The sequence below is a fragment of the Lissotriton vulgaris genome, chromosome 1_1 (genome assembly GCF_964263255.1).
Source record: "Lissotriton vulgaris chromosome 1_1, aLisVul1.2, whole genome shotgun sequence".
NCBI classification, from domain to species: domain Eukaryota; kingdom Metazoa; phylum Chordata; class Amphibia; order Caudata; family Salamandridae; genus Lissotriton; species Lissotriton vulgaris.
The window spans coordinates 1,223,764,055-1,223,785,238 of record NC_141685.1 but is presented as its reverse complement, the minus strand read 5'-3'; positions in this window follow the sequence as shown (position 1 = coordinate 1,223,785,238).

The window sequence follows — 21,184 nt, the reverse complement described above, 5'->3', positions numbered from 1 at the left end:
TTACCGTCGATTTATTGATCACTTTTCTGCAGTGGTAGCTCCTATCACAAGATTGCTGAGAAAGAAGGTAAAGTTCGAATGGTCTTCCGAGGCAAATGATGCATGTCAGAAACTAAAGACAGCATTTACAGCAGCTCCAATTTTAATGCACCCAGATGTTAATGAACCTTTCATAATCGAAGCAGATGCTTCAGATGTGGCAATTGCAGCTATTCTTTCTCAAAGGCACCCTAAAACTGGCCAAATGCATCCGGTGGCATACATGTCTCGAAAACTGAACTCAGCCGAACAAAACTATATCATCGCAGAAAAAGAACTACTTGCTATTCTAGAAGCTTTCAAAGAATGGAGACACTATATAATGGGAGCAAAATTCACGGTATCCGTATACACGGATCATAGAAATTTGCAATTCATGAGCTCAGCCAGGATGTTGACACCAAGACAACTAAGATGGATGATGTTCTTTGCAGAATACGATTTCGTAGTAACTTATCGTCCAGGACAAGACAACAAGAAGGCAGATGCCCTTTCTAGGAAAGATTCTTCTTTGCACAGGTTCGAAGGAGCTCCACAAGCGATCATAAGCCCAGATAAAGTACTTTGTTTGTTATCAGCTGATCAATTCCTAGAGAAAATTCATGAAAACTTCTCTCCTTCTCAATGGAAAAAATGGGAGAATAAAGAAGAGAATCAAACTATCAAAGAGGGACTACCATTTCATGGAAAACAGATTTACCTACCAACCGAAGAATTACAAAGAACTGTTTTCAGTTGGTTACACTCCCATCCAATGGCAGGACATCCTGGTCCAAAAAAGACAGTAGAAAAAATACAAAGAATATTCTGGTGGCCAACTCTGCAGAAAGATGTGACTCAAATGGCTCAAAATTGTGAAACTTGTGCAAGATTTAAAACGGATCATAGTAAACCAAAAGGTTTGTTACAAGTGCTACCCACACCAACCAGACCTTGGGAACATATCTCCTTAGATTTCATTACAAATCTTCCACAGAACATTCAACATTCAGTCATCTTAGTAGTTGTAGACAGTTTAACGAAGTATGCACATTTCATAGCTTGTAAACGATTGCCTACAGCAGGACAATTGGCACAAATCTTTCTAAAAAATATCGTGAAACTGCATGGACTGCCTTCAGTACTGATATCAGATCGAGGTTCTCAGTTTTCATCCAAGTTTTGGCAACAATGGTGTCAATGTTTACAGATTTCGTCAAATATGTCAACCAGTCATCATCCACAAACGGATGGTCAAACCGAACGATTAAATCAAACCTTGAAACAATATCTGAGATGTTATGTAACAGATTCCAAAGAGTCTTGGTTAGATTTGCTTTGGTTTGCTGAGATAGCCTATAACTCATCACCCCATTCATCTACAGGATCTTCTCCTTTTGAGGCCCTATATGGATATCTACCAAAGACAATTCCTTTAAATTTGCCCAAAGAAGAGAGCAACGCACCTGCAGTTCAAGAGACAGTACAACTTATGCAGACCATTCATCAGAAAATTCACAAACGGCTACTACAAAGTAAAGAGAAATACAAACAGCAGTATGATAAACGTCATCGAGCAGGACCAGTGTATTCTTCTGGAGATAAGGTGTGGGTATCCACTAAGAACTTACAGTTTAAACACAAGAACATGTTTCGTCCCAAATTCATTGGTCCATATTCAGTAATCCGTCAAGTTAATCCAGTGACATACAAACTACAACTTCCCAAGAACTTGCGGATTCATCCTGTAGTTCATACGTCATTGTTAAAGCCAGCTAGACAAGGTGTAATTCCCAGACCAGCACCGATCCTGATTCAGGGCAATTGGGAATATGAGGTGCGGAAGATATTGGATTCTAAACGCAGGGGTACGAAACTATGGTATCTGGTTTCTTGGAAAGGTTATGGTTCTGAGAACGATTCTTGGGAACCGGCTGAACATGTTCATGCCCCTCAATTGTTACGCAGATTCCACCTCCTTCATCCTTCAAAGCCGGGCCCTAGAACGCTCTTGGGAGGGGGAGGTACTGTCAGGATTATTAGGACGGCTTGCGGTCTAGGGCCCACCCCACACCATGTGCCATGTTCACGACACTTGTGTGGTAAGGTGCATGGTTTCTCCTCAAGAAAGTGGTGGTTCAATTGTGCACAATGATATAATGTGTTTCCAATGTTCTCTGCAAATCCCCTTAGTCCGCCTAATGTGTGAGATTTGGCATTCTACATGTGTCCGCGAGATGCGTGAGGTTTGGCAACCTCAGCGCGTCCGCGAGATGCGTGAGAAACGGCAACCGGCCTTACACGCGTCCGCGAGATGCGTGGTATTTGGCAAGCGGTCGCATCCGCGAGATGCGTAGGCTTTTCCAATGGACGCGTGTAAGGGAAAATCACCGGGCGTGATCACGTCAATGTACGCGACCACGCCCAGACCCCTGTGCTCACTATTCTGGGGATTTCTATGGAGTAGCAGCTTCCTCCTGATGCTCTTGCTTGGAAAAAGAGCTTTGGAAGATTTCTTTGGATCTTTTTCAGAAGGATCGTTTTGGGTTGGCGTTTGCTGCTGAAGCTTGCTGGAAAGAAGTTTGGAATAGCTGTCCTTGAGGATTTCGGAGTTCCTGCAGCCACGCCCTTTTTCCAGATGTATAGAGTAGGTCGTACTCTATAGGTAGGATCGGCCTGATTATTTTAAGTATAAATTTAGCGCTTTTGATGTAAAAGGTTGACGCTGTTTATGTAAAAGATTGGCGCTATTCATGTAAAAGGATTGAAAAGTTAGACCTTGCTTTAAGGAAAACTGTGTTCTTTAGAATGGTTAAGAACAAGTTAATTGTTGCAGTAATTTCAATGTGAAGAAGTAAAGGAATTTAATTTGCAGTAATTATTTCAATGTGAAAAGACACAAGAATTTTATTTCGCTAAGGTTATTTTGAAACGCTAAAAGGATATGTACAAGATGGAAACAAATAACACTGTATTCTGAAGAAAGAGAAGATTTACAATTTGAATAGAATTAGTAATGTTGTAAAGAGAATATTTACAATTGCGCAAAGAATTAATACTGATGTGAGAAGGTATTTACAAGCCCAAAGGGTCAAGGCAACTGAGTCTGAGAATACCAATTCATGGTTAAACTTGCTTTTGATGCTTTTTGAATATTCATTTGAATAGTCTTTAGTTTTGAGAGTTTATCATTGTGTTTTATTTTGCTAAGAAGTTTTCAGGAATCATTAGGAGAAAACTTGTAGCACTAACTTTTCCTTTTCAGATCTCCCTCCCCGCAGTTCCTTTCCCAACACCCTTTTCCCCCCGCTTGATCACTTCAATATTCTGTGTATTTAATACAATCAGAATTGGAGGTATCGAGAGGTGGGCGCTCATATCGACTCGACAGATCCTGAGGAAGACCGCATATGACACAGGATTAGGATCTCATGCGGAGTCCCACAAGGCTCCTCACTTTCTCCCCTACTGTTTAATCTTTACCTCCTTCCCCTCAACCGGGTCCTGAAGGATCATCAAGTCTGCGTGTTTAACTACGCTGATGATTTCCAACTTATATTTCCCATCAGCAACTCTCCTGACTCGGTGCATGCTTTTCAGTCCACCATGCTGTTCATTTGTGAATGGATGAACAGCAACCATCTAAAAATTAACTCGGATAAGATGGAGCTGGTTCTAACAGGAGGCATTCATAAAAATCCCTGGGGCCCTCATTTTTGGCCTAAGGAACTGGGTCAATCTCCCTCTCCTTCTGGTTTGGCCAAGAGCCTTGGGGTAACAATTAACCAGTATCTCAATATAAAGTTCTGTTAGATTTGGGGGGTTCTAGTTGGCACATGTAGGTACTTGTGACAAATAGGGACCCTCTCCTCTAGTCAGGACAAGGGGATTACACTCCTAAAATAACCCCTGCTCACCCTCTAGGCTGCGTGTCGCGAGCAGTCAAGGCTTACTTCAGAGGCGTTGTAAGTTAAGCAGTTGGACCACATACAGTAACCAAGTAACAACACTATAAATGGACACCACACAGGTTTTATATAAAATATAAGTAGACTTTATATAGAGTTATCACAAGACCATAAACGACAAAAATACACACTATGATTACTTTAAGATGGTAGATTTAAGCTTAGTTCAGTTCAGTTCTTAGATGCGACACTCTGCGTCAATGTACCTTAGGTTGCGTTGTGCTTCCACGACAAGCAATGTCTCAGCGATGGGAAATGGGGCAAAGTTCAGGTGCAAAGAAATAAAGACACGAAGATCTTCCAGATGCGGCACGCTTCTCGGGGATGCGAGAAGTTCTCGGAATGATGTGTGGACTACAGCGGCTACATCTACGATGCAACGGCAGCAGCTCCAGCAGCGACGCTCTTCTCCCTCGATGCGTGAAGCTTCCGCTCGATGTGACAACTACAGCAGCGACATCCAAGGTGCGACGGCAGCAGCTCCGATGGCGGCACGCTTCACGGGGATGCGAGGTGCTCTTGGTCGATGCGTTGCAATGCAACAGTTCCAGCGGCGACAACCTCCTTCGATGTTGCGACGGCAGGCACAGCGACGGCGACACTCTCCGACTTCGTTGCGGCACGCTTCTCTCTGATGCGGTGCAGTGCGACAGTTCCAGAGGTGACACCCTCCTTCTTTGGAGTTGCGACGGCAGCAGCAGCGACGGCGACACGCTTCCTCTTCGTTGCGGCACGCTTCTCTCCGATGCAGTGCAGTGCGACAGTTCCAGCGGAGACACCCTCCTTTCTCCGGAGTTGCGACAGCAGGCACAGTGACAGCAACCTGCTTCTTCTCGTTGAGTCGCGCTTTCAGCTCCTTGCGACACGCAGTTCCTCAGAAGACCCAAAACAGCAGCAGGCACTTCCACAAGAACTCTGGGGAGCTGGGGGTGAAGTCTGTTGTCCCTGAGACTTCAGAAGGAGGCAAGCTCTTTTCCAAGCCCTTGGAGATCCTTCACAAGTTGAAAGCAAAGTACATAAAGTTCCTTTCTCCTTCCTTTGGCAGTAAGGCAACAACTGCAGGCCAATCCCCCAAGCAGCACTTCAGCTTGGGAATAGTCTCTCCTCAGTTTCTTCAGGTTCCTCTCCTTAGTGAAAGTTTCTTCTTGTAGTCCAAAAGTGATCTAATATCTTGGGAGCAGAGTCCCAGTATTTATACCACAAACTCCTTTGTTCTCTAAGGGGAGAGGGGCCTTTACCCAGTCCAAATCAGTTCTGAAGCACTCTGTTTACCATACCTCTCCTTTCCTTTCACAGTGCAGAGCAGAAACATCAGAGGTGGAGCCAGCATTGTGGAAGGCAAGTACAGTCCTGGAGCACTTTGTTGACAGGATTCCTTCTCTTCTTTCATTGTGCAGGGCAGAGACATCAGCCGCTCCCCAGGGGGTGAAGCCAGCATTGTGGAAGGCAGGCACAGCCCTATTCAGAGTTCAGGTGCACTCCTCCCTCCCATCTAGATGCAGATTTCTCGATTCACCACTGGGTGACTCAGCCTGTCTCCTGGAATTCCCCAGCCCTGTTACTCACAGAAACCAGACATAGGAATACACAAACTAGCAGAGAGAGGTTTGAGTGGTTAGACAAGCAAGTACCTACTTTCTAAAAGTGGTATTTGCAAACACAGATTATTAAAACAAACTTTACTAAAAGATGTATTTTATTATTCAGAGTTCATGCATACTAAACTCTAATTTCTAAGATGTTCTCTGAGCCTGTTAGGATTATAAAATGTAACAATTCTAACAGCCCATTCTGGCCTATGGAGAACAGATAGCCTTGCAATAGTGAAAAACGAAAGTGGCTGTAATTCACTATTAGGACATGGCACCCACATCAGGGCATGTCCTACCTTATACTTACAATGCACCCTGCCCTTGGGCCTACCATAGGGGTGACTGATATGAAGAAAAGGGAGAGTTTAGGGACTGGCAGGTGGGTGCAATTGCCCAGTCAGCATGACAGTACCAGACTGCACGCAGGCTCTGCAATGGCACACCTTAGACACATTTTACAAGGCTGCTTCTGTAGGTGGCACTACCAATGCTGCAGGCCCACCAGCAGCATTTGGATTACATGCCCTGGCACACTCAATGCACTAGACTAGGGTCTGATAAGTAGACCAAAATAGCCAAACATGGAATCACTAATCCATACATCAATTTACAATAGGGAGTACTTGCACTGTGGCACTGGACAGCAATGGCACAGTGCCCAAAGCATCTAACATCATGAAAAATACATGAAGCAACAGCAAAAAATGGAAGGGAGACCCACGCCAATGATGCCAGGTCTAAAAAGTTCCAAATCAGCTCAGTAATTTCCACTTGTTTTTTCCAACTGAGGAAAATAAAAAAGATTCGAAGACGACTTACCCAGGAAGCTCTGATTCAGGTGACTCTTGCCATGGTTAGGTCACATACTGATTATGCTAATTTGTTGTATTTTGGCATCCCTTTATACCTATTAAAACGGCTGCAGCTGGTACAGAACCAAGCCTGCCGCCTGATTTCTAATCAACCCAGGAAACTGCCATATCACTCCGCTTCTGGGGAAACTAAACTGGCTCCCGAATACTCAGCGCTGCACCTTCAAGCTTTGCTGCCTCATTTTTAATTCTCTTAATGGAAGAAGTCCCACATTTTTGAACAGCCTGATTATAAGGCATGAGCCAGATGCAACATGCACTCTGCCCATAAGCAATTCCTGTCCACTCCCTCATTTAAACTGAAGCGTGTAGGCGGTGCAAGGTTTGCTATCCTGGACCCCAAACGTTGGAACTATCTTCCCTCTGAAATGCGCTTTTGCACCGACCTCTTAGGTTTCAGAAAACTTCTAAAAACCTGGCTGTTTCGACAGGCTTATGAGTAATTCCTTAGGGCACAGGTATCTATCAGGGTAGCGCCATGAAACCAACCTGATGTACGCGTGATATATAAAAAATGTTAACATAACATCTCAGCACACATTCACACTTTAACCAGGTACCTCTAGACATGAAAATGGTGCTGAAGAAGTCTAGACCCTTCAGCATCACATCAGTTGGTTGACAGTCCACCTATGTGATGTTGATCAGTCTAGTGTGCTCTAAGTGATGCAGTTGGTGATTAACAGTTCAAACTGGGTGCATCTGGAGCATCGGTGGAGTCTACAGTGAATGCTTGACAATGTTAACGCTTGATCTACTGAAGAGAGTAGTAATATGCTGTAACCTGTTGAAGTATCTGTTATGAGTCATGGATACCTCCTGAAATCCATCGGTGTGGCAAAGTCAAGTCCATCACCCATGCTTGGGGGAGGACCCTTGGTTGAGTTGCCTGAGGACTGCACTGGGGCTGCATACGTGTCTGCATGTGGACAGCCGCAAGACCATCTCGGAGCTACTGTCTAGCTTGTTGTGCAACATCAGGGGTGGATGTGTCCTTGTCAAAACGTGCTCTTGCTACCAGGAACATGATGTAAACCAGGTGAGCAGGTGGACTCTGAGTCTTCAGCCCATCATTGATACTTCTTGTCAATGTGTGTGGCAAAGGTACAGAACACCAGTATTGTTACTTGATGCTCGAGGATGGTGGTAATGCACATGGCAAATGATGGAGTGGTTTCCATTAGACGACTTATACAATAGGTGGCGATGACTTGTGTGGAGGAAGAGTGACTGGATGGAATTTGCACTCACGTAGCTCATTGTATTCTTAGTACTGCTCTTATGTGGCATGTGCGCTTGCAATCAGGGATGCTATTTGCTCTAAGTAGCCGTTGACAGGTGGCTGGACAGTACAATGAAGAGTTGGACAAATTCACCGTTCACGCATGCAGGCAACTTATGTTCATTTCTCCTGCTGGGCTGTCTCCTGAGATGTCACTGCACCCTGGTGGCTGGCTTGTGTTAGTATGTGCACTCAGATAGTGGTACAACTCCTCATTCTTGTCCCCTTGTTAATTTCTCCTGCGCACCTGTGGTCATTTGTTCTTCTGTGGAACATGATTGTCACACTCCTTTTTCTCCACTATTTTTCATCTTTACAATGTGGCAACATGCCACACGTTCTTCTTCCTACTTGCTTGTTGTGTGATGTGGCGTCCAACCACATGTCTCTCTACACATGCTGCAAAGTGATAACATGCTACTTATCATCTTTTCTTGTTGGGACCGTCCCCAGCTCCATCGTGTCCATTGGACAGCTCATCTTCTCCTGTGACAAACCGCTCCAAGGTCCAGTTCTGTCGGTAGGACTGAGTGTCTTCTCTGGTTCGTCAGCCATTTCGTGGATGGCAGTGGATGTAGGTGTGTTTTGATAGTTCCAGTCTGCAGCCTCTTCCATATCTTTCTTTTCATTGACAAAGTATTCCAGGTGCAACTCCGGATTCCTGTGGAAGGCAAGTCTCCTTCCATTTGCTGTGGCGGCAGTATGCCATTAGGGGCTGTTCAACTCTCCTCTTGCCTGTAATGGCCAATGTGCGACACAGTGTTAAGGCAAAGTTGGGGGCACTCCCTGAATAGCCATTGCCCACTACGGGGTCAGTGCTGCTGCAGTGGAGGTGTAAAGGCTCTCTTCCTGCATTAAAATGTGCTTCTTCTCTCTGGAGAGGGCTTTCTCTCCAGGGCTCATGTCCATGCTGTCAGGCTCTATGGTGCAGCCTCTAGCTCGCTTGTGGTGGTGTCAGACAGCCACAGAGGGTTCTGCACATAGCGCACATTCTCCTTGCACCTTTATGGGATTTGGCAGCTTTTGATCCTCTTGTCTTCACTGGACTCTTGGCAGCTTCCTTAGCTGGGCAGCTTTGAGCTACCTAGGGGTTCTTTCACTGGACCATACAGTATGTTGCTACAGTAGGGGAGATGGGAAGCTGTGCAGTTCTGACCGTGCGAGGACAAAGTTGACTGCAATATAGATTCATGTTGGAGTGTCAGACCGTCTTCACTATTCAGGCTCATTGTTTGGGCATGGGACCCACTGGCACCACCTGTTCTGTTGAGGCATGAGCTTGGATCCTCTCACCAGGATCTATTTTCTTTCTGCCGATTTTGCCACTGTGGGCAGTTTAACGGTGCAGCAGGGCTTCTTTGGCTGAGGTCTGTCAGGGTTGCTTAACTGTTCTGGGCTATGCTGCAAGGCTTGAACCCATGCTAATTGTAGCATGTTGGTTACCTTATGTTCGCCCATGTGGGCCGCCTAAATTTCCAGTCATGGTGTGCTGCAACTGGCGACCGCTAGGTGACGCTGTGGACGTGTGCACATGCGCCTTAATGGGGTGAGAGGTTTTACAGCAAACAAATGATGGTCGGAATGCTGCCAATGCAAACATACTCCCCCATTCAAAAGATCTGGGTTAAATCCATCATTTGTTTGCCCAATACACCACCCCAGTTTGAACCTAGCCATATGCAAATTAGTCTTGACCCTGTGCCTCATGGGAACAGTCCGACCGAACTGCCAGGCGAGGTCCTTCCTGGACCGGAAACAAGCATCCTGGGAACGGTTTCAGTGTATGTCAGACTTTTCCAGCCAGGCTAGATTGAATCCAGTGGCACAGTGAGCAAGAGGCCCACGTCTGGGCATTTCCATCCCACCTAGGGTGAAAAATGGTACAGCAAACAAAAGATGGACAGAATGCTGACAATGCAAACATTCTCCCCCAGTCAAAAGATCTGGGTTAAATCCATTGTTCTTTTGCCCACTACGCCACCCCAGTTTGGACCCAGCCAAATTCAAATCAGTCTTGACCCTGTGCCTCATGCGAACAGTGCAGACCGAACTGCCAGGCCATGTCCTCCCTTGGGGGGGTGGAGGTGCCGCCGAGCTCTTTGCGGGGACGGTTTTCGTCCAATTTTGGTACACGGACGATTTTGCAGCTATGCTGCAAAAACAGCCCTGTAACACAAACGGCCCCCCAGGGGCCCAAAACTGGCCCCCACCTGTGCGGAGCAATGGGGTATTGCCCGGTGCCCGCTGTGGCCAGTCCAGCCCTGCTCCCAGCCGCAGGAGGCCCCCTCAGCACAGTACTCAGGTCTGAGCACTCCGGATAAAATCTTGAGTGGGGGCCCTCTGTGTACATTGCAGGGGGCCCTTTAAACTTTTGTTATGCCACTGGGCACTGTAGTAATTTCTTGAGGACCAGGCCACAGCAGCTCTCTTCCACTAGGGGCTGTGGGCCTTCCTGCAGGCTTCTCTGCATATGCTGGTTCTGGTGAGGTCATGGGGTGCATCACAAGCTCAATACACATGTTCCTTTAAGAAGGCCTATCCTTGGGCTGCTTGATGATTTATTTATTTTTTATTGTCGGTGCGATGTGGTACTGTGGCCACCAGACGGCACTTTTTCTACTCTTCTTCTGCTGCAGTAGCACTCATACCGCTGCAGGCCGTGCTACAGCGATGTGCGCAGCCCGTCTCACCTGCAGGCACTTCAGCAGGCATATTGGTGCTCTGGGCGGCAACACGGTCCGGCTTTCGTCGTTGTAATGACATCAGTTTTGTCAGGCCCGCCTCTTTGCTTTGCAGATCAGTGGCGTTGAGTGTGGTAGGTCTGAGGTCCGGTGTTGCTGGTTACCGCAAGGTGAGCGCTGTGACCGACTCTGGTGCAGCGGGCGCTTTGGTCCTGTGCGGGTGCCTCACACTATGCGGGGTTGGCCTCGGTTTCTCTCCCCCTTCTGCTAGCAGGGTGTCCCGATGGACTGTTGGCATGAGACCTGTATGCCGTAGCACCACTTGCCTGGGCACTGTACCTTTTCTGTTGTTCAGCAGTCACACAGGGCCATTGATCTCCGCTCACAGGGTTAGACGGTGTCAGGTAGGGGCCGCTCATCGACGCCTCGTCAGGTAGGGCATGATATGGCATGGACCTGGGCAATACCTGGGGGCCAGTGCGTGGTCTTCCTCGGCAACCGACCGACAGCTGCCATTGCTTCACTGCTCTGCTAGCCAACCACACTCCGTCACTAGACAGCAGTACCGGCTCGTTTTTGGGCGTTCCACCGGGTGGTGATGTGGGGCGGAGGAGGGGCGGGGGGGGGGGGGGGTGTAAAATAGGGGAACAGACGATTGCAGGTAAGTAACGTAAAAAATAAATAAAACACATTTTGTTGCGAGCGCTGCATTGCATATGGCGTTGCAGCGCGCGCAACGAAATTCGCTTTTTTTTTTAAACGTTACTTACCTGTAATCATCCGTTCCAGTATTTTACACCCCCCACCCTGTCCCTCCCCCGCCCCCGCCCCACGTCACCACCCAGTGGAACGCCCTACACGAGCCGGCACTGCTGACAGGTAGATGGCAGCAGTTGTAGTGAGGTGTGAGAGACGACCAGCCTCCGCTTTCTCTCCCTCACCACAGCTGAGGCTGTAGATCGCACCGCACTAACCTCTTCTAGGGGATTAAAGCGCACTTCTCTGTGCATCTTCATGCGACACCGCTTCCACACTTTCACTGTGGGGGGAAGGCTGCAGCTTCACTCAGTGCCAAACGTAACGTTTGTTTTTGTGTTTTGAGTATCTGCCATTTAGTGCAGTATTATACCTCCACTTGTACTTTGTACGCTTTTGTAACATACACACGTCACATTTTTTCCTCCTGTAAAGTATCGTTTGCTACCTCTTGTATTTTGTTTGCTCTTGATACATGCATAATTGTCACTATTGCCTTATGTAACATAACGTTTGCTTTTGTAACGTGCTGACTTGTAATTGTTCCTCATGTATCACTACTGTTCCTATTGTGAAGCGCTCTGACACCTTCAGGTAAAGTCAGCGCTATATTAAAAGGCAATAAATAAAAATAAATAAATAAATAAACCCGATATCCTCCTCAATCACGGAGAACTGGGAGGTGAGACGTCATGGAGTCAGACCCCCTCGTGGCCAATGTGGTGCTGTGGGCCCCTACTCCCACATGGTAATACATTATCATGCACACACACTCAGTGAGTATGCTTAGTACCTGGCCACGAGCACGTGCGTGTGGGCTCTTTTATTGGCAGGGTCACCTGACTAATGACGCCTGTGTTGAATGGGTGTAGGTTGGGGTTGGGTGTACTGGCCAGCCCTCGTGGGAGTGTCTAGTTAGTAGAACACTAGACTGTGTCCAGCAGTACTTAATATTTAATGAATTAAAACAATATCTATTTTCAAACAAATCTCATACAAAAAAACAGAATGCTCCGGCAAAATAAAATAATATATCTTTGCTTGAAAAAATAAACTCTATTTGCACCGGAGCCCATGCTGCACGCACGATCACGTAAATCAAATTTACAGGAATAATGAAAAATCATTGTTATCATCTGATCGTGATTTGCAATCTTCTGTGCTACGTAAACTTTTTGGAGGTGGAATGTTTACACATTGTCGTAATATACAGATATGCTAAGTACATCAGTCCCAGAAATATATTACTAACAAGATGCGAAAAATTGCGCTTCCCACGGGTTTCCCCAAAAACGGGTAGGGGGCGGTTGTTTGATGATATCATTATCTCGTTTAAAAACACATCATGGGCTTGCCGAAGAAATGAAATTACTGTAAAGTGAGTGCCAACGCGTTCCTCCACAGCTTTCATGAGGCGTGATGTATGCCGCAGAAGTCAGCGTCGCAGCCTCTCCTGCACAGTGTTACAGAAGTGACAGAGGAGGCAGCGGGCTGAAAAATGGCTGCGTCTACAGTTATGGACATATAATCTATTGTGTGCCCTCCACACCTCGGGTCACCGACGGCAGCAGGCGCGAGCCTTTCAATCTTTTGTGAACCATGGGCGGCGCTCTGATATTAGCCTCCTTGTAACTGTGCGGGAAGCAGGCTTCCTAGAGAGCGAAATATCATAGACGGACGCAGGCCTGTCAAATCCTGTTATTGAAAGCAAAATATCACAGTGAGATAGAGTGGGAGCCCTGAGAAGGACCATTATTATTTACAGTGCGGGGATCACTTCAGCTGTTCTCGCTCTAATGCTGAATGGATTTATAAGAATTGCTGGCAAAGAGACCTTTAAAACTCTAGACTTTTACTTTGCTTAGAAATGGGCGAATTTGCCTATTTTATTCTGGCAAATTTCCAAATTCCTTTAATCTTCCTATAGGAGTTTTACTTATTTTTTGGTTTGCCGGCATGAAATGATATTTGCCTTCGGTTCCTAACAAGCAAACACTGGATTTTCCCAGCTCCTTTTACAAGTGTCTCACTGTACTGTACGGACCCTCGTGCATAAAGGGTATAAAATGGCTGACGTGCCACTTTGATGGTCACCCACACAGATAGATGTTTTCAGTTTATTCCCTGATATTCCATAATTTACTTAAGCCACTTTCTCATACAGTTACTTACTATTAAGGTGCTAATGACGTCTTCCACTTACTTCACTGTCCTAATTTCAATGTAAGTAATTTAAACTTTTCTAGCCCCTCTTACACCTCTTCTGGGTGGAAATATAAATGACCAGCCTTCCCATCCAAAATGCCACCATTATTTGACTGTACACTTTATATTCTGTGATAAGTTTTCTAAAAATTGCTGTTAGGCTAAGGAACACACGGGATTCAGCTATGATGTGTATAAAATGTGTATTCTCTATACGAATTTTACTAGTTATGTATCTGTTTTTTTTTCTTAAACTCACATATAGTTCAGTATTGTAATGTAATGAATTTTTATGGTACACAGTCAAAATATCGAATTGCAAATATCGACATACCATAATATCGTGTTTGAAATTTCGAAGGTGTAGAATATCGATGTCAAGAATATCGTTGGACAGAATATCGACCCTAAGGTAAGTAATATCGAAATTCTTTATATCGATGTAAGTAATATCGAAGTTAGTAATATCGATAGCATATATATCGATGTTACTAATTTCGATGACACTAATATCGATATGTGTATAATTTTTTTGTTTTTATTATGTATGTGTTATATGTTTTACTTAAGTATTTAAAATAAATACTATTAAATGTGTATTAATTTAATATATTAAAACATTTATTTATAAGCAAATTATATGTTTTAGTACCGGAGCGGGTTGTGGGTTTATAGGGGAATAGGGTGGGAAGTAATTTAATTATGTTTAATTAATTATTAATTAGTAGGAATTATAAATTAATTTTAATTAATTGCTAATTAATTTTAATTAATTGGAAATTATTTTTAATTATTTGATAAAGATGTTCTGTAGCGGGTTGTGGGTTTATAGGGGAATAGGGTGGGAAGTAATTTAATTATGTAAAATTAATTATTAATTAGTAGTTATTAATAAATAATTTTAAATCATTGGTAAATAAATGTAATTAATTAGTACTTTATTTTAATTAATTGAATAATTGATATACATGTTCTGTAGCGGGTAGTGGGTTTATAGGGGAATAGGGTGGGAAGTAATTTAATTATGTTTAATTAATTATTAATTAGTAGGAATTATAAATACTTTTTAATTAATTGCTAATTATTTCAATTAATTGGCAATTAGTTTTAATTAATTGGTAAATATTTTTAATTAATTCATAAATAGATAAATGTGTTCTGTTGCGGGTAGTGGGTTTATAGGGGAATATGGTGGGAAGTAATTTAAATGTAATTAAGTAATAATGTTTTTAAATTAATTATTTTTTTAATAATATAATTGATAATTAATTATTAATTGGTAATGAAATATTAAAAAATGGTATTTTTAAATATTTATTTTTGGTTAAATATATTTTGATAATCATGTCTTTAATAATTATGTATAGGTATTGTGTATGGTTTATATTTATTTAATAGTTTTTATTTTTATTACTAAAAAAAGCTTTTATTTATAAGTATGTTATTTTAACCCCTACGCTATCCAACACTTTCCCTACTGTTGCAGTATCTAGAGTTGGAATAGTAATTGTTACCCCTACACTATCCAACACTTTCCCTACTGTTGCACTCTCTGGAGTGGCAATAGTAATTTTTACCCCTACACTATCCAACGCTTTCCCTACTGTTGCACTCTCTGGAGTGGGGATAGTAATTTTTACCCCTACGCTATCCAAAGCTTTCCCTACTGTTGCACTCTCTGGAGTGGGAATAGTAATGTTTACCCCTACGCTATCCAAAGCTATCCCTACTGTTGCACTCTCTGGAGTGGGAATAGTAATTTTTACCCCTACGCTATCCAAAGCTTTACCTACTGTTGCACTCTCTGGAGTGGGAATAGTAATTTTTACCCCTACGCTATCCAAAGCTTTCCCCACTGTTGCACTCTCTGGAGTGGGAATAGTAATTTTTACCCCTATACTATCCAACCCTTTCCCTACTGTTGCACTCTCTGGAGTGGGAATAGTAATTTTTACCCCTACGCTATCCAAAGCTTTCCCTACTGTTGCACTCTCTGGAGTGGGAATAGTAATTTTTACCCCTACGCTATCCAACGCTTTCCCTACTGTTGCACTCTCTGGAGTGGGAATAGTAATTTTTACCCCTACGCTATCCAAAGCTTTCCCTACTGTTGCACTCTCTGGAGTGGGACTAGTAATTTTTACCTCTACGCTATCCAACGTTTTCCCTACTGTTCCACTCTCTGGAGTTGGAATAGTAATTTTTACCCCTACACTATCCAACGCTTTCCCTTCTGTTGCACTCTCTGGAGTGGGAATGGTAATTTTTACTCCTACGCTATCCAACGCTTTCCCTACTGTTGCACTCTCTGGAGTGGGAATAGTAATTTTTACCCTTACGCTATCCAACGCTTTCCCTACTGTTGCACTCTGTGGAGTCCGAATAGTAATTTTTACCCCTACGCTATCCAACGCTTTCCCTACTGTTGCACTCTCTGGAGTGGGAATAGTAATTTTTACCCCTACGCTATCCAAAGCTTTCCCTACTGTTGCACTCTCTGGAGTGGGAAAAGTAATTCTTACCCCTATGCTATCCAACGCTTTCCCTACTGTTGCAATCTATGGAGTGGGAATAGTAATTTTTACCCCTACGCTATCCAACGCTTTCCCTACTGTTGCACTCTGTGGAGTGGGAATAGTAATTTTTACTCCTACACTATCCAACGCTTTCCCTACTGTTGCACTCTCTGGAGTGGGAATAGTAATTTTTACCCTTACGCTATCCAACGCTTTCCCTACTGTTGCACTCTGTGGAGTCGGAATAGTAATTTTTACCCCTACGCTATCCAACGCTTTCTCTACTGTTGCAGTCTCTGGAGTGGGAATAGTAATTTTTACCCCTATGCTATCCAAAGCTTTCCCTACTGTTGCACTCTCTGGAGTGGGAATAGTAATTTTTACCCCTACGCTATCCAACGCTTTCCCTACTGTTGCACTCTCTGGAGTGGGAATAATAATTTTTACTCCTACGCTATCCCACGCTTTCCCTACTGTTGCACTCTCTGGAGTGGGAATAATCATTTTTACCCCTACGCTATCCAACGCTTTCCCTACTGTTGCACTCTCTGGAGTGGGAATAGTAATTTTTACCCCTACGCTATCCAACGCTTTCCCTACTGTTGCACTCTCTGGAGTGGGAATAGTAATTATTACCCTTACGCTATCCAACGTTTTAAATAATTAATGTTAAAAATATTATAAGTATATTTAATGATCAATATTTTTTATTTTTTATTTTTATGTATTAGTAAATAAGAATATATTTTATTAATTTATAAATTATTAAAAAATTATTACTACTTATTGTTCAGTACATATATATTATATATTTACTGTATATATTTAATTAATGTATTATTATTATATATGTATTATTTATTAATTTTAAACATTATTAGATACTTTTAACTATGTACAGTTTATTTATTAATATTATTTACTTTATTTTACATTTATATTTTAAAAGAAAAAAAACGATATTATTATCATCGATATTTTTAAAATCTATATTATTTTTTCCGATATTTTTGTACTTACCATGTTGTAGATAGGATGTCGATATTCTTGCCCTCGATATTTTTGACTCGATATTCCTGTAGGTCGATATTTTGTTGGTCGATATTTTGTCGGTGATCCCATTTTTATAACCTGTATTTTTATGATGCTTTTTATCATTGAAATAAAGATTTACTGAACTGAACTGACTGTACACTTTAGGATCTACGTGCAACTGTGGTCCTGGTGATAATCCATGGAAGCACTAAAAAAGGTCCTTATTTCTATTTTTTCTCTTTTATTCACTTATTTGAAGCTGATTAAGTTTCGTAACAAAGCTGGGGTGGTAAATCTGCATGTGAAAATAACATTACGGTTTCGTGAGACAGTGCCACTGCCATGCATTTAAATCAAACTCCACGAAATGAAAAAATGACTTACCAGTAATATCCAGTACCTGTATTCATATAACTGCTCCTCCCAGTTCTACCTTGTGATGTGACCCCGCCTCAGACAGAGAGTTCACCATGTCCAGGGTTCTGAGATCCATCAGTTCTGTTTTTCTTCTATTTCAAATGACACACACACTACATAGTGCCCAGCACCCCTCCTGTTGTATGTACCAAATTCAACTGTTTGGAGGTGCAACATGGTTTGGAATGTGGACTGGGATGAAAAGAAAGCACTAATATTTAGGATAATGAAGATCACCGGTAAGTCATTGTTTCATTATCCCCTCACCTTGTCCTCCTCCTCCTCCTGATCCTTGCCTTAGGAGGATTTGCAAAGCTCAAGTCCTGGCATAGACAAAGAAGGAAGGCTCAATGGCATTTATTTCTATCAACAGTAACTCCACTGCTGACATTATAACCTTAGACCCAAATTTACATTCAGTTTTATTAGTAATGTCCAACCTATATTATTTTAAAAAGGTCTGATGAGATGACCAGGTAGCCGGCCTACATATCTTCTGTAGGGAGACTGCACACTCTGCCAAAGAAACTGTACCTGCCCTCATGGAATGCCCATGAATTTTAGAAGGCATTTTCTCTCCTAGTGCTTTTTAAGATTAAGATACTGCCTGGTGAGCTCACATATCCTTATGGTCTTAGACATTATCTTTTGCAGACCCATAAGAGACAAACAAGGCATTTGAGGTCCTGAATTCATTAGTGCAATCTAAATAAATGATTAAAGCTTTTTCTAAAACACATAGAAGAGGAAATTTGTAAATCCATATATGATTGGAGAACTGGGAGAATGATCTCTTGCGACAAGTGAAGAGACTAAAGAACCTTTCCGATGAACATTGAATCCAACCTGGATACAGCTGGGTCTTGAAAGAACTTTAAGTTATGATAGGGTATCACCAAAGTGCCCAATTCACCCAAACTCTTTGTCTATTTGATCAAAACTAGAAAATAGGAATCTTAGAAAATAATCATGCCAGATCTGCCTCATCCAATGGTTCATAAGTCTCTTGTGGCAAACCCGTAATTAATATCGAAAGATCCCGCTTGGTGATAAGATTCAAGACTAATGACTTTTTTCACCTAAAACCTTTCAGTAGCCTAAAGACTAATAGAGATACCTTACATTTCTGATACATTAATGGCATTTATGGCCTCTCATTGGGAGGATAAAGTTATTGAGGCCAAGCCCTGCATAAAACCATCCCTCAAGAATGAAACAGGCCACTTGACACAGGATTTAGATCACAATAGGAGCACCATTTCTGAATATCTGTATATTAAGTGTGACCTGTTTAGAACAAGCCATATTCTCCAAAACTACCCTCTTAAGTTCCAAGCTGTTAATGATGATAATACTGAATTAACGACAGATGTGGCTACTGGGGAGGTGGATGATGAAAGTGATTGACGTTGTGGAAATGGAGATATCAGTATCACTGATGGCCTCTTTCCTGAATCTTCCAAAGCACCTTGGGAGTAAGGAGATCCATGTTCAGAAGCACAGAAATTCCCTTGAGGTCAAGTGACTTAAAAGACATCAGCTGCCTAAGCCTACGGGCACCACAAAAGATGTTACATGACAGAGAATTAGAGGTTGCGGCGGAAGCTGTTGGCCTAGAAGTTCATTAGACTCTGAATATACATAATTTTAATCCTGCTAAGTGTACCTCTGCCTAAGCATATACCTGACTGGCTACTAGGCTCAGTTCTCAGCTTCTTGTCAATTCAGATAACATATTGGCCCTGGTTGTCTGTCCTGCCCATGACATTCTTTCCTTCCATCTAAAGGATGAATGCCCACAGTGCATTTTACACTGCAGACAGTTCCCTCCAGATGGATGAATGGGAGCGCTCCCACCAAGAACATTTTGCTCCAGATCCCCCAGAGTTGCACCACAACCCAGAGGCTGGCATCCATAGTCAACTGGACTCGAGATGGGTACTGTAATGTCCCTAGTGTAACGTCCCCCGTGTTTGTCACTACTGTAATGAAATGCCTTTTGATCATTGTCTCAAATAAACACCAACACAACTCCTGCTTTATTTGGGCGATACTGGAAGAAGTTGATTGAAGTTATGCAAGTTTTTAGTAATAAAAAGGCCCTGCTCTATCCAACCCACCTAGTGATGTTTTTGAGTTGAATGACAGCCCCTTAAAATCTAGTCTGATGCTCCATCATCCGGCAAAAACAGGTTCAGATTCACCAGCCCACTCAAAATCAGGTGCAGTGGAATTCCATAAAATAATTTTGCACTATCTGACTCATAATTATGGCCTTTGTACAGTTTTGGCACTATGCACATGCTTGAAATTTGTAATTTAATGCACAGAAAGGAAAGGTACAGGTGCATAAGTACCAAAAACCAGATTCTCATAATTTCAGAACAGTATGTATGAGTAAAACAGAAACAGTGAGGAGCCTCTCTCAGAGGAACACCAGTTAGGGATGTTTACAATTAAGTGATCAGTCAGACACCTGTCCAGTGGCATTTTCAGACACCTTGTACTGTAAAGGTAAGGGCATGATGGATGTCATACCATTGTAGAGAATCAAGGGAGGGCAGCAATTCATATTGTGAGGAGAGAGCGGTGTACAGCTGGAGACCTGCAGAGCCAGGAAGGCTTGCAATAACACTGCGCCTAATGAGGCAGAGAGGTGTGCGCTACTAACCTCTAGTCAGATGGCCGAGTTGCCTCAGTGTCTCGCTGAGCTCTTCAGGTGCAGCACCTTCTCCTAGCAAACAGGAACAGAAAGGTCATGGAATCCTTTTTTAGCAATCACTTCCTGAGGTCAAGTGAGGGGACTTCCTGTTCTAAACCAAGAAAGATTTGGTCAAGTAAAGGACCAAGGATACCATGGAAGGAATTGAGAAGTGGTTGGAAAAAGGAGGATTAGCGGTGCCAGATTTGTTGTTTTATTCATGGTGTGTTCCTGGCCATACCTTCAACGCTCTCCGTGAGGATTTCCTGCTGCCTGCACAAAAACCCTGAGGCCACTTTTCGCGACACCCGCTTCGCGGGTGCCGCTCATCTCCTGCCCGACCCCGTTCTCCCTGGTGTGAGCGCCCACAGTCGGTGGAAAGCCAATCTCGCTCCCAGGTCGAGTACAGCGGGGCTCAACAGAGCGGCGAGCCTACCGGGGGACTGCGAGGACCAGCAGCCCTTGCTCCTCACAGCTGGTGCCTCTTCCCCCGGCGGCCACGCCCCCAGCCTTCGGCCTTATCAGCGCCGAGCCTTGCACACAGAGTGGGTGTTCCTGGCCATACCTTCAACGCTCTCCGTGAGGATTTCCTGCTGCCTGCACAAAACCCTGAGGCCACTTTTAACGACACCCGCTTCGCGGGTGCCGCTCATCTCCTGCCCGACCCCGTTCTCCCTGGTGTGAGCGCCCACAGTCGGTGGAAAGCCAATCTCGCTCCCAGGTCGAGTACAGCGGGGCTCAACAGAGCGGCAAACCTACCGGGGGACTGCGAGGACCAGCAGCCCTTGCTCCTCACAGCTGGTGCCTCTTCCCCCGGCGGCCACGCCCCCAGCCTTCGGCCTTATCAGCGCCGAGCCTTGCACACAGAGTGGGTGTTCCTGGCCATACCTTCAACGCTCTCCGTGAGGATTTCCTGCTGCCTGCACAAAACCCTGAGGCCACTTTTCGCGACACCCGCGTCGCGGGTGCCGCTCATCTCCTGCCCGACCCCGTTCTCCCTGGTGTGAGCGCCCACAGTCGGTGGAAAGCCAATCTCGCTCCCAGGTCAAGTACAGCGGGGCTCAACAGAGCGGCGAGCCTACCGGGGGACTGCGAGGACCAGCAGCCCTTGCTCCTCACAGCTGGTGCCTCTTCACCCGGC